Source organism: Salvelinus namaycush, unplaced genomic scaffold, assembly GCF_016432855.1.
Source record: "Salvelinus namaycush isolate Seneca unplaced genomic scaffold, SaNama_1.0 Scaffold83, whole genome shotgun sequence".
Lineage (NCBI taxonomy): Eukaryota > Metazoa > Chordata > Actinopteri > Salmoniformes > Salmonidae > Salvelinus > Salvelinus namaycush.
The window spans coordinates 377,782-390,453 of NW_024061564.1; positions in this window are offsets into that span (position 1 = coordinate 377,782).

Sequence of the window (12,672 nt, forward strand, 5' to 3'; positions counted from 1 at the left end):
TCTAGTCCAGCTAGTGAGCTGCGGTGGTCTACAGTGTGGTTTCCTCTAGTTCAGCTAGTGAGCTGCGGTGGTCTACAGTGTGGTTTCCTCTAGTTCAGCTAGTGAGCTGCGGTGGTCTACAGTGTGTGGTTTCCTCTCTAGTTCAGCTAGTGAGCTGCGGTGGTCTACAGTGTGGTTTCCTCTCTAGTTCAGCTAGTGAGCTGCGGTGGTCTACAGTGTGGTTTCCTCTAGTTCAGCTAGTGAGCTGCGGTGGTCTACAGTGTGGTTTCCTCTCTAGTTCAGCTAGTGAGCTGCGGTGGTCTACAGTGTGGTTTCCTCTCTAGTTCAGCTAGTGAGCTGTGGTGGTCTACAGTGTGGTTTCCTCTCTAGTTCAGCTAGTGAGCTGTGGTGGTCTACAGTGTGGTTTCCTCTCTAGTTCAGCTAGTGAGCTGCGGTGGTCTACAGTGTGGTTTCCTCTAGTTCAGCTAGTGAGCTGCGGTGGTCTACAGTGTGGTTTCCTCTCTAGTTCAGCTAGTGAGCTGCGGTGGTCTACAGTGTGGTTTCCTCTAGTTCAGCTAGTGAGCTGCGGTGGTCTACAGTGTGGTTTCCTCTCTAGTTCAGCTAGTGAGCTGCGGTGGTCTACAGTGTGGTTTCCTCTCTAGTTCAGCTAGTGAGCTGTGGTGGTCTACAGTGTGTGGTTTCCTCTCTAGTTCAGCTAGTGAGCTGCGGTGGTCTACAGTGTGGTTTCCTCTCTAGTTCAGCTAGTGAGCTGCGGTGGTCTACAGTGTGGTTTCCTCTCTAGTTCAGCTAGTGAGCTGCGGTGGTCTTCAGTGTGGTTTCCTCTAGTTCAGCTAGTGAGCTGCGGTGGTCTACAGTGTGGTTTCCTCTAGTTCAGCTAGTGAGCTGCGGTGGTCTACAGTGTGTGGTTTCCTCTCTAGTTCAGCTAGTGAGCTGCGGTGGTCTACAGTGTGGTTTCCTCTCTAGTTCAGCTAGTGAGCTGCGGTGGTCTACAGTGTGGTTTCCTCTAGTTCAGCTAGTGAGCTGCGGTGGTCTACAGTGTGGTTTCCTCTCTAGTTCAGCTAGTGAGCTGCGGTGGTCTACAGTGTGGTTTCCTCTCTAGTTCAGCTAGTGAGCTGTGGTGGTCTACAGTGTGGTTTCCTCTCTAGTTCAGCTAGTGAGCTGTGGTGGTCTACAGTGTGGTTTCCTCTCTAGTCCAGCTAGTGAGCTGCGGTGGTCTACAGTGTGGTTTCCTCTCTAGTTCAGCTAGTGAGCTGTGGTGGTCTACAGTGTGGTTTACTCTAGTTCAGCTAGTGAGCTGCGGTGGTCTACAGTGTGGTTTCCTCTCTAGTTCAGCTAGTGAGCTGTGGTGGTCTACAGTGTGGTTTCCTCTAGTTCAGCTAGTGAGCTGCGGTGGTCTACAGTGTGGTTTCCTCTAGTTCAGCTAGTGAGCTGTTGTGGTCTACAGTGTGGTTTCCTCTCTAGTCCAGCTAGTGAGCTGCGGTGGTGTACAGTGTGTGGTTTCCTCTCTAGTTCAGCTAGTGAGCTGCGGTGGTCTACAGTGTGGTTTCCTCTCTAGTTCAGCTAGTGAGCTGTGGTGGTCTACAGTGTGGTTTCCTCTAGTTCAGCTAGTGAGCTGCGGTGGTCTACAGTGTGGTTTCCTCTCTAGTTCAGCTAGTGAGCTGTGGTGGTCTACAGTGTGGTTTCCTCTCTAGTTCAGCTAGTGAGCTGCGGTGGTCTACAGTGTGGTTTCCTCTCTAGTTCAGCTAGTGAGCTGCGGTGGTCTACAGTGTGGTTTCCTCTCTAGTTCAGCTAGTGAGCTGTGGTGGTCTACAGTGTGGTTTCCTCTAGTTCAGCTAGTGAGCTGTGGTGGTCTACAGTGTGGTTTCCTCTCTAGTTCAGCTACTGAGCTGCGGTGGTCTACAGTGTGGTTTCCTCTCTAGTTCAGCTAGTGAGCTGCGGTGGTCTACAGTGTGGTTTCCTCTCTAGTCCAGCTAGTGAGCTGCGGTGGTCTACAGTGTGGTTTCCTCTCTAGTTCAGCTAGTGAGCTGCGGTGGTCTACAGTGTGGTTTCCTCTCTAGTTCAGCTAGTGAGCTGCGGTGGTCTACAGTGTGGTTTCCTCTAGTTCAGCTAGTGAGCTGCGGTGGTCTACAGTGTGGTTTCCTCTCTAGTTCAGCTAGTGAGCTGCGGTGGTCTACAGTGTGGTTTCCTCTCTAGTTCAGCTAGTGAGCTGTGGTGGTCTACAGTGTGTGGTTTCCTCTCTAGTTCAGCTAGTGAGCTGCGGTGGTCTACAGTGTGGTTTCCTCTCTAGTTCAGCTAGTGAGCTGCGGTGGTCTACAGTGTGGTTTCCTCTCTAGTTCAGCTAGTGAGCTGCGGTGGTCTTCAGTGTGGTTTCCTCTAGTTCAGCTAGTGAGCTGCGGTGGTCTACAGTGTGGTTTCCTCTAGTTCAGCTAGTGAGCTGTGGTGGTCTACAGTGTGGTTTCCTCTCTAGTTCAGCTAGTGAGCTGCGGTGGTCTACAGTGTGGTTTCCTCTCTAGTTCAGCCACTGAGCTGCGGTGGTCTACAGTGTGGTTTCCTCTCTAGTTCAGCTAGTGAGCTGTGGTGGTCTACAGTGTGGTTTCCTCTCTAGTTCAGCTAGTGAGCTGCGGTGGTCTACAGTGTGGTTTCCTCTCTAGTTCAGCTAGTGAGCTGCGGTGGTCTACAGTGTGGTTTCCTCTCTAGTTCAGCTAGTGAGCTGCGGTGGTCTACAGTGTGGTTTCCTCTCTCGTTCAGCTAGTGAGCTGCGGTGGTCTACAGTGTGGTTTCCTCTCTAGTTCAGCTAGTGAGCTGCGGTGGTCTACAGTGTGGTTTCCTCTCTAGTTCAGCTAGTGAGCTGTGGTGGTCTACAGTGTGGTTTCCTCTCTAGTTCAGCTAGTGAGCTGCGGTTGTCTACAGTGTGGTTTCCTCTCTAGTTCAGCTAGTGAGCTGTGGTGGTCTACAGTGTGGTTTCCTCTCTAGTTCAGCTAGTGAGCTGCGGTGGTCTACAGTGTGGTTTCCTCTCTAGTTCAGCTAGTGAGCTGTGGTGGTCTACAGTGTGGTTTCCTCTCTAGTTCAGCTAGTGAGCTGTGGTGGTCTACAGTGTGTGGTTTCCTCTCTAGTTCAGCTAGTGAGCTGTGGTGGTCTACAGTGTGGTTTCCTCTCTAGTTCAGCTAGTGAGCTGTGGTGGTCTACAGTGTGGTTTCCTCTCTAGTTCAGCTAGTGAGCTGTGGTGGTCTACAGTGTGGTTTCCTATAGTTCAGCTAGTGAGCTGTGGTGGTCTACAGTGTGGTTTCCTCTCTAGTCCAGCTAGTGAGCTGCGGTGGTCTACAGTGTGGTTTCCTCTAGTTCAGCTAGTGAGCTGCGGTGGTCTACAGTGTGGTTTCCTCTAGTTCAGCTAGTGAGCTGCGGTGGTCTACAGTGTGTGGTTTCCTCTCTAGTTCAGCTAGTGAGCTGCGGTGGTCTACAGTGTGGTTTCCTCTCTAGTTCAGCTAGTGAGCTGCGGTGGTCTACAGTGTGGTTTCCTCTAGTTCAGCTAGTGAGCTGCGGTGGTCTACAGTGTGGTTTCCTCTCTAGTTCAGCTAGTGAGCTGCGGTGGTCTACAGTGTGGTTTCCTCTCTAGTTCAGCTAGTGAGCTGTGGTGGTCTACAGTGTGGTTTCCTCTCTAGTTCAGCTAGTGAGCTGTGGTGGTCTACAGTGTGGTTTCCTCTCTAGTCCAGCTAGTGAGCTGCGGTGGTCTACAGTGTGGTTTCCTCTCTAGTTCAGCTAGTGAGCTGTGGTGGTCTACAGTGTGGTTTACTCTAGTTCAGCTAGTGAGCTGCGGTGGTCTACAGTGTGGTTTCCTCTCTAGTTCAGCTAGTGAGCTGTGGTGGTCTACAGTGTGGTTTCCTCTAGTTCAGCTAGTGAGCTGCGGTGGTCTACAGTGTGGTTTCCTCTAGTTCAGCTAGTGAGCTGTTGTGGTCTACAGTGTGGTTTCCTCTCTAGTCCAGCTAGTGAGCTGCGGTGGTGTACAGTGTGTGGTTTCCTCTCTAGTTCAGCTAGTGAGCTGCGGTGGTCTACAGTGTGGTTTCCTCTCTAGTTCAGCTAGTGAGCTGTGGTGGTCTACAGTGTGGTTTCCTCTAGTTCAGCTAGTGAGCTGCGGTGGTCTACAGTGTGGTTTCCTCTCTAGTTCAGCTAGTGAGCTGTGGTGGTCTACAGTGTGGTTTCCTCTCTAGTTCAGCTAGTGAGCTGCGGTGGTCTACAGTGTGGTTTCCTCTCTAGTTCAGCTAGTGAGCTGCGGTGGTCTACAGTGTGGTTTCCTCTCTAGTTCAGCTAGTGAGCTGTGGTGGTCTACAGTGTGGTTTCCTCTAGTTCAGCTAGTGAGCTGTGGTGGTCTACAGTGTGGTTTCCTCTCTAGTTCAGCTACTGAGCTGCGGTGGTCTACAGTGTGGTTTCCTCTCTAGTTCAGCTAGTGAGCTGCGGTGGTCTACAGTGTGGTTTCCTCTCTAGTCCAGCTAGTGAGCTGCGGTGGTCTACAGTGTGGTTTCCTCTCTAGTTCAGCTAGTGAGCTGCGGTGGTCTACAGTGTGGTTTCCTCTCTAGTTCAGCTAGTGAGCTGCGGTGGTCTACAGTGTGGTTTCCTCTAGTTCAGCTAGTGAGCTGCGGTGGTCTACAGTGTGGTTTCCTCTCTAGTTCAGCTAGTGAGCTGCGGTGGTCTACAGTGTGGTTTCCTCTCTAGTTCAGCTAGTGAGCTGCGGTGGTCTACAGTGTGGTTTCCTCTAGTTCAGCTAGTGAGCTGCGGTGCTCTACAGTGTGGTTTCCTCTCTAGTTCAGCTAGTGAGCTGTGGTGGTCTACAGTGTGGTTTCCTCTCTAGTTCAGCTAGTGAGCTGCGGTGGTCTACAGTGTGGTTTCCTCTAGTTCAGCTAGTGAGCTGCGGTGGTCTACAGTGTGGTTTCCTCTCTAGTTCAGCTAGTGAGCTGCGGTGGTCTACAGTGTGGTTTCCTCTCTATTTCAGCTAGTGAGCTGCGGTGGTCTACAGTGTGGTTTCCTCTCTAGTTCAGCTAGTGAGCTGTGGTGGTCTACAGTGTGGTTTCCTCTAGTTCAGCTAGTGAGCTGCGGTGGTCTAGAGTGTGGTTTCCTCTAGTTCAGCTAGTGAGCTGCGGTGGTCTACAGTGTGGTTTCCTCTCTAGTTCAGCTAGTGAGCTGCGGTGGTCTACAGTGTGGTTTCCTCTAGTTCAGCTAGTGAGCTGCGGTGGTCTACAGTGTGGTTTCCTCTCTAGTTCAGCTAGTGAGCTGCGGTGGTCTACAGTGTGGTTTCCTCTCTAGTTCAGCTAGTGAGCTGCGGTGGTCTACAGTGTGGTTTCCTCTCTAGTTCAGCTAGTGAGCTGCGGTGGTCTACAGTGTGGTTTCCTCTAGTTCAGCTAGTGATCTGCGGTGGTCTACAGTGTGGTTTCCTCTAGTTCAGCTAGTGAGCTGCGGTGGTCTACAGTGTGGTTTCCTCTCTAGTCCAGCTAGTGAGCTGCGGTGGTCTACAGTGTGGTTTCCTCTCTAGTTCAGCTAGTGAGCTGTGGTGGTCTACAGTGTGGTTTCCTCTCTAGTTCAGCTAGTGAGCTGTGGTGGTCTACAGTGTGGTTTCCTCTCTAGTCCAGCTAGTGAGCTGCGGTGGTCTACAGTGTGGTTTCCTCTCTAGTTCAGCTAGTGAGCTGTGGTGGTCTACAGTGTGGTTTACTCTAGTTCAGCTAGTGAGCTGCGGTGGTCTACAGTGTGGTTTCCACTCTAGTTCAGCTAGTGAGCTGTGGTGGTCTACAGTGTGGTTTCCTCTAGTTCAGCTAGTGAGCTGCGGTGGTCTACAGTGTGGTTTCCTCTAGTTCAGCTAGTGAGCTGTTGTGGTCTACAGTGTGGTTTCCTCTCTAGTCCAGCTAGTGAGCTGCGGTGGTCTACAGTGTGGTTTCCTCTCTAGTTCAGCTAGTGAGCTGTGGTGGTCTACAGTGTGGTTTCCTCTAGTTCAGCTAGTGAGCTGCGGTGGTCTACAGTGTGGTTTCCTCTCTAGTTCAGCTAGTGAGCTGTGGTGGTCTACAGTGTGGTTTCCTCTCTAGTTCAGCTAGTGAGCTGCGGTGGTCTACAGTGTGGTTTCCTCTCTAGTTCAGCTAGTGAGCTGCGGTGGTCTACAGTGTGGTTTCCTCTCTAGTTCAGCTAGTGAGCTGTGGTGGTCTACAGTGTGGTTTCCTCTAGTTCAGCTAGTGAGCTGTGGTGGTCTACAGTGTGGTTTCCTCTCTAGTTCAGCTAGTGAGCTGTGGTGGTCTACAGTGTGGTTTCCTCTCTAGTCCAGCTAGTGAGCTGCGGTGGTGTACAGTGTGTGGTTTCCTCTCTAGTTCAGCTAGTGAGCTGCGGTGGTCTACAGTGTGGTTTCCTCTCTAGTTCAGCTAGTGAGCTGTGGTGGTCTACAGTGTGGTTTCCTCTAGTTCAGCTAGTGAGCTGCGGTGGTCTACAGTGTGGTTTCCTCTCTAGTTCAGCTAGTGAGCTGTGGTGGTCTACAGTGTGGTTTCCTCTCTAGTTCAGCTAGTGAGCTGCGGTGGTCTACAGTGTGGTTTCCTCTCTAGTTCAGCTAGTGAGCTGCGGTGGTCTACAGTGTGGTTTCCTCTCTAGTTCAGCTAGTGAGCTGCGGTGGTCTACAGTGTGGTTTCCTCTAGTTCAGCTAGTGAGCTGCGGTGGTCTACAGTGTGGTTTCCTCTCTAGTTCAGCTAGTGAGCTGCGGTGGTCTACAGTGTGGTTTCCTCTCTAGTTCAGCTAGTGAGCTGTGGTGGTCTACAGTGTGTGGTTTCCTCTCTAGTTCAGCTAGTGAGCTGCGGTGGTCTACAGTGTGGTTTCCTCTCTAGTTCAGCTAGTGAGCTGCGGTGGTCTACAGTGTGGTTTCCTCTCTAGTTCAGCTAGTGAGCTGCGGTGGTCTTCAGTGTGGTTTCCTCTAGTTCAGCTAGTGAGCTGCGGTGGTCTACAGTGTGGTTTCCTCTAGTTCAGCTAGTGAGCTGTGGTGGTCTACAGTGTGGTTTCCTCTCTAGTTCAGCTAGTGAGCTGCGGTGGTCTACAGTGTGGTTTCCTCTCTAGTTCAGCCACTGAGCTGCGGTGGTCTACAGTGTGGTTTCCTCTCTAGTTCAGCTAGTGAGCTGTGGTGGTCTACAGTGTGGTTTCCTCTCTAGTTCAGCTAGTGAGCTGCGGTGGTCTACAGTGTGGTTTCCTCTCTAGTTCAGCTAGTGAGCTGCGGTGGTCTACAGTGTGGTTTCCTCTCTAGTTCAGCTAGTGAGCTGCGGTGGTCTACAGTGTGGTTTCCTCTCTCGTTCAGCTAGTGAGCTGCGGTGGTCTACAGTGTGGTTTCCTCTCTAGTTCAGCTAGTGAGCTGCGGTGGTCTACAGTGTGGTTTCCTCTCTAGTTCAGCTAGTGAGCTGTGGTGGTCTACAGTGTGGTTTCCTCTCTAGTTCAGCTAGTGAGCTGCGGTTGTCTACAGTGTGGTTTCCTCTCTAGTTCAGCTAGTGAGCTGTGGTGGTCTACAGTGTGGTTTCCTCTCTAGTTCAGCTAGTGAGCTGCGGTGGTCTACAGTGTGGTTTCCTCTCTAGTTCAGCTAGTGAGCTGTGGTGGTCTACAGTGTGGTTTCCTCTCTAGTTCAGCTAGTGAGCTGTGGTGGTCTACAGTGTGTGGTTTCCTCTCTAGTTCAGCTAGTGAGCTGTGGTGGTCTACAGTGTGGTTTCCTCTCTAGTTCAGCTAGTGAGCTGTGGTGGTCTACAGTGTGGTTTCCTCTCTAGTTCAGCTAGTGAGCTGTGGTGGTCTACAGTGTGGTTTCCTATAGTTCAGCTAGTGAGCTGTGGTGGTCTACAGTGTGGTTTCCTCTCTAGTCCAGCTAGTGAGCTGCGGTGGTCTACAGTGTGGTTTCCTCTAGTTCAGCTAGTGAGCTGCGGTGGTCTACAGTGTGGTTTCCTCTAGTTCAGCTAGTGAGCTGCGGTGGTCTACAGTGTGTGGTTTCCTCTCTAGTTCAGCTAGTGAGCTGCGGTGGTCTACAGTGTGGTTTCCTCTCTAGTTCAGCTAGTGAGCTGCGGTGGTCTACAGTGTGGTTTCCTCTAGTTCAGCTAGTGAGCTGCGGTGGTCTACAGTGTGGTTTCCTCTCTAGTTCAGCTAGTGAGCTGCGGTGGTCTACAGTGTGGTTTCCTCTCTAGTTCAGCTAGTGAGCTGTGGTGGTCTACAGTGTGGTTTCCTCTCTAGTTCAGCTAGTGAGCTGTGGTGGTCTACAGTGTGGTTTCCTCTCTAGTCCAGCTAGTGAGCTGCGGTGGTCTACAGTGTGGTTTCCTCTCTAGTTCAGCTAGTGAGCTGTGGTGGTCTACAGTGTGGTTTACTCTAGTTCAGCTAGTGAGCTGCGGTGGTCTACAGTGTGGTTTCCTCTCTAGTTCAGCTAGTGAGCTGTGGTGGTCTACAGTGTGGTTTCCTCTAGTTCAGCTAGTGAGCTGCGGTGGTCTACAGTGTGGTTTCCTCTAGTTCAGCTAGTGAGCTGTTGTGGTCTACAGTGTGGTTTCCTCTCTAGTCCAGCTAGTGAGCTGCGGTGGTGTACAGTGTGTGGTTTCCTCTCTAGTTCAGCTAGTGAGCTGCGGTGGTCTACAGTGTGGTTTCCTCTCTAGTTCAGCTAGTGAGCTGTGGTGGTCTACAGTGTGGTTTCCTCTAGTTCAGCTAGTGAGCTGCGGTGGTCTACAGTGTGGTTTCCTCTCTAGTTCAGCTAGTGAGCTGTGGTGGTCTACAGTGTGGTTTCCTCTCTAGTTCAGCTAGTGAGCTGCGGTGGTCTACAGTGTGGTTTCCTCTCTAGTTCAGCTAGTGAGCTGCGGTGGTCTACAGTGTGGTTTCCTCTCTAGTTCAGCTAGTGAGCTGTGGTGGTCTACAGTGTGGTTTCCTCTAGTTCAGCTAGTGAGCTGTGGTGGTCTACAGTGTGGTTTCCTCTCTAGTTCAGCTACTGAGCTGCGGTGGTCTACAGTGTGGTTTCCTCTCTAGTTCAGCTAGTGAGCTGCGGTGGTCTACAGTGTGGTTTCCTCTCTAGTCCAGCTAGTGAGCTGCGGTGGTCTACAGTGTGGTTTCCTCTCTAGTTCAGCTAGTGAGCTGCGGTGGTCTACAGTGTGGTTTCCTCTCTAGTTCAGCTAGTGAGCTGCGGTGGTCTACAGTGTGGTTTCCTCTAGTTCAGCTAGTGAGCTGCGGTGGTCTACAGTGTGGTTTCCTCTCTAGTTCAGCTAGTGAGCTGCGGTGGTCTACAGTGTGGTTTCCTCTCTAGTTCAGCTAGTGAGCTGCGGTGGTCTACAGTGTGGTTTCCTCTAGTTCAGCTAGTGAGCTGCGGTGCTCTACAGTGTGGTTTCCTCTCTAGTTCAGCTAGTGAGCTGTGGTGGTCTACAGTGTGGTTTCCTCTCTAGTTCAGCTAGTGAGCTGCGGTGGTCTACAGTGTGGTTTCCTCTAGTTCAGCTAGTGAGCTGCGGTGGTCTACAGTGTGGTTTCCTCTCTAGTTCAGCTAGTGAGCTGCGGTGGTCTACAGTGTGGTTTCCTCTCTATTTCAGCTAGTGAGCTGCGGTGGTCTACAGTGTGGTTTCCTCTCTAGTTCAGCTAGTGAGCTGTGGTGGTCTACAGTGTGGTTTCCTCTAGTTCAGCTAGTGAGCTGCGGTGGTCTAGAGTGTGGTTTCCTCTAGTTCAGCTAGTGAGCTGCGGTGGTCTACAGTGTGGTTTCCTCTCTAGTTCAGCTAGTGAGCTGCGGTGGTCTACAGTGTGGTTTCCTCTAGTTCAGCTAGTGAGCTGCGGTGGTCTACAGTGTGGTTTCCTCTCTAGTTCAGCTAGTGAGCTGCGGTGGTCTACAGTGTGGTTTCCTCTCTAGTTCAGCTAGTGAGCTGCGGTGGTCTACAGTGTGGTTTCCTCTCTAGTTCAGCTAGTGAGCTGCGGTGGTCTACAGTGTGGTTTCCTCTAGTTCAGCTAGTGATCTGCGGTGGTCTACAGTGTGGTTTCCTCTAGTTCAGCTAGTGAGCTGCGGTGGTCTACAGTGTGGTTTCCTCTCTAGTCCAGCTAGTGAGCTGCGGTGGTCTACAGTGTGGTTTCCTCTCTAGTTCAGCTAGTGAGCTGTGGTGGTCTACAGTGTGGTTTCCTCTCTAGTTCAGCTAGTGAGCTGTGGTGGTCTACAGTGTGGTTTCCTCTCTAGTCCAGCTAGTGAGCTGCGGTGGTCTACAGTGTGGTTTCCTCTCTAGTTCAGCTAGTGAGCTGTGGTGGTCTACAGTGTGGTTTACTCTAGTTCAGCTAGTGAGCTGCGGTGGTCTACAGTGTGGTTTCCACTCTAGTTCAGCTAGTGAGCTGTGGTGGTCTACAGTGTGGTTTCCTCTAGTTCAGCTAGTGAGCTGCGGTGGTCTACAGTGTGGTTTCCTCTAGTTCAGCTAGTGAGCTGTTGTGGTCTACAGTGTGGTTTCCTCTCTAGTCCAGCTAGTGAGCTGCGGTGGTCTACAGTGTGGTTTCCTCTCTAGTTCAGCTAGTGAGCTGTGGTGGTCTACAGTGTGGTTTCCTCTAGTTCAGCTAGTGAGCTGCGGTGGTCTACAGTGTGGTTTCCTCTCTAGTTCAGCTAGTGAGCTGTGGTGGTCTACAGTGTGGTTTCCTCTCTAGTTCAGCTAGTGAGCTGCGGTGGTCTACAGTGTGGTTTCCTCTCTAGTTCAGCTAGTGAGCTGCGGTGGTCTACAGTGTGGTTTCCTCTCTAGTTCAGCTAGTGAGCTGTGGTGGTCTACAGTGTGGTTTCCTCTAGTTCAGCTAGTGAGCTGTGGTGGTCTACAGTGTGGTTTCCTCTCTAGTTCAGCTAGTGAGCTGTGGTGGTCTACAGTGTGGTTTCCTCTCTAGTCCAGCTAGTGAGCTGCGGTGGTGTACAGTGTGTGGTTTCCTCTCTAGTTCAGCTAGTGAGCTGCGGTGGTCTACAGTGTGGTTTCCTCTCTAGTTCAGCTAGTGAGCTGTGGTGGTCTACAGTGTGGTTTCCTCTAGTTCAGCTAGTGAGCTGCGGTGGTCTACAGTGTGGTTTCCTCTCTAGTTCAGCTAGTGAGCTGTGGTGGTCTACAGTGTGGTTTCCTCTCTAGTTCAGCTAGTGAGCTGCGGTGGTCTACAGTGTGGTTTCCTCTCTAGTTCAGCTAGTGAGCTGCGGTGGTCTACAGTGTGGTTTCCTCTCTAGTTCAGCTAGTGAGCTGTGGTGGTCTACAGTGTGGTTTCCTCTAGTTCAGCTAGTGAGCTGTGGTGGTCTACAGTGTGGTTTCCTCTCTAGTTCAGCTACTGAGCTGCGGTGGTCTACAGTGTGGTTTCCTCTCTAGTTCAGCTAGTGAGCTGCGGTGGTCTACAGTGTGGTTTCCTCTCTAGTCCAGCTAGTGAGCTGCGGTGGTCTACAGTGTGGTTTCCTCTCTAGTTCAGCTAGTGAGCTGCGGTGGTCTACAGTGTGGTTTCCTCTCTAGTTCAGCTAGTGAGCTGCGGTGGTCTACAGTGTGGTTTCCTCTAGTTCAGCTAGTGAGCTGCGGTGGTCTACAGTGTGGTTTCCTCTCTAGTTCAGCTAGTGAGCTGCGGTGGTCTACAGTGTGGTTTCCTCTCTAGTTCAGCTAGTGAGCTGCGGTGGTCTACAGTGTGGTTTCCTCTAGTTCAGCTAGTGAGCTGCGGTGCTCTACAGTGTGGTTTCTTCTCTAGTTCAGCTAGTGAGCTGTGGTGGTCTACAGTGTGGTTTCCTCTCTAGTTCAGCTAGTGAGCTGCGGTGGTCTACAGTGTGGTTTCCTCTAGTTCAGCTAGTGAGCTGCGGTGGTCTACAGTGTGGTTTCCTCTCTAGTTCAGCTAGTGAGCTGCGGTGGTCTACAGTGTGGTTTCCTCTCTATTTCAGCTAGTGAGCTGCGGTGGTCTACAGTGTGGTTTCCTCTCTAGTTCAGCTAGTGAGCTGTGGTGGTCTACAGTGTGGTTTCCTCTAGTTCAGCTAGTGAGCTGCGGTGGTCTACAGTGTGGTTTCCTCTAGTTCAGCTAGTGAGCTGCGGTGGTCTACAGTGTGGTTTCCTCTCTAGTTCAGCTAGTGAGCTGCGGTGGTCTACAGTGTGGTTTCCTCTAGTTCAGCTAGTGAGCTGCGGTGGTCTACAGTGTGGTTTCCTCTCTAGTTCAGCTAGTGAGCTGCGGTGGTCTACAGTGTGGTTTCCTCTCTAGTTCAGCTAGTGAGCTGTGGTGGTCTACAGTGTGGTTTCCTCTCTAGTTCAGCTAGTGAGCTGCGGTGGTCTACAGTGTGGTTTCCTCTAGTTCAGCTAGTGATCTGCGGTGGTCTACAGTGTGGTTTCCTCTAGTTCAGCTAGTGAGCTGCGGTGGTCTACAGTGTGGTTTCCTCTCTAGTCCAGCTAGTGAGCTGCGGTGGTCTACAGTGTGGTTTCCTCTAGTTCAGCTAGTGAGCTGTGGTGGTCTACAGTGTGGTTTCCTCTAGTTCAGCTAGTGAGCTGCGGTGGTCTACAGTGTGGTTTCCTCTCTAGTCCACTTAGTGAGCTGCGGTAGTCTACAGTGTGGTTTCCTCTAGTTCAGCTAGTGAGCTGCGGTGGTCTACAGTGTGGTTTCCTCTCTAGTTCAGCTAGTGAGCTGCGGTGGTCTACAGTGTGGTTTCCTCTCTAGTTCAGCTAGTGAGCTGCGGTGGTCTACAGTGTGGTTTCACACACCGTTGTT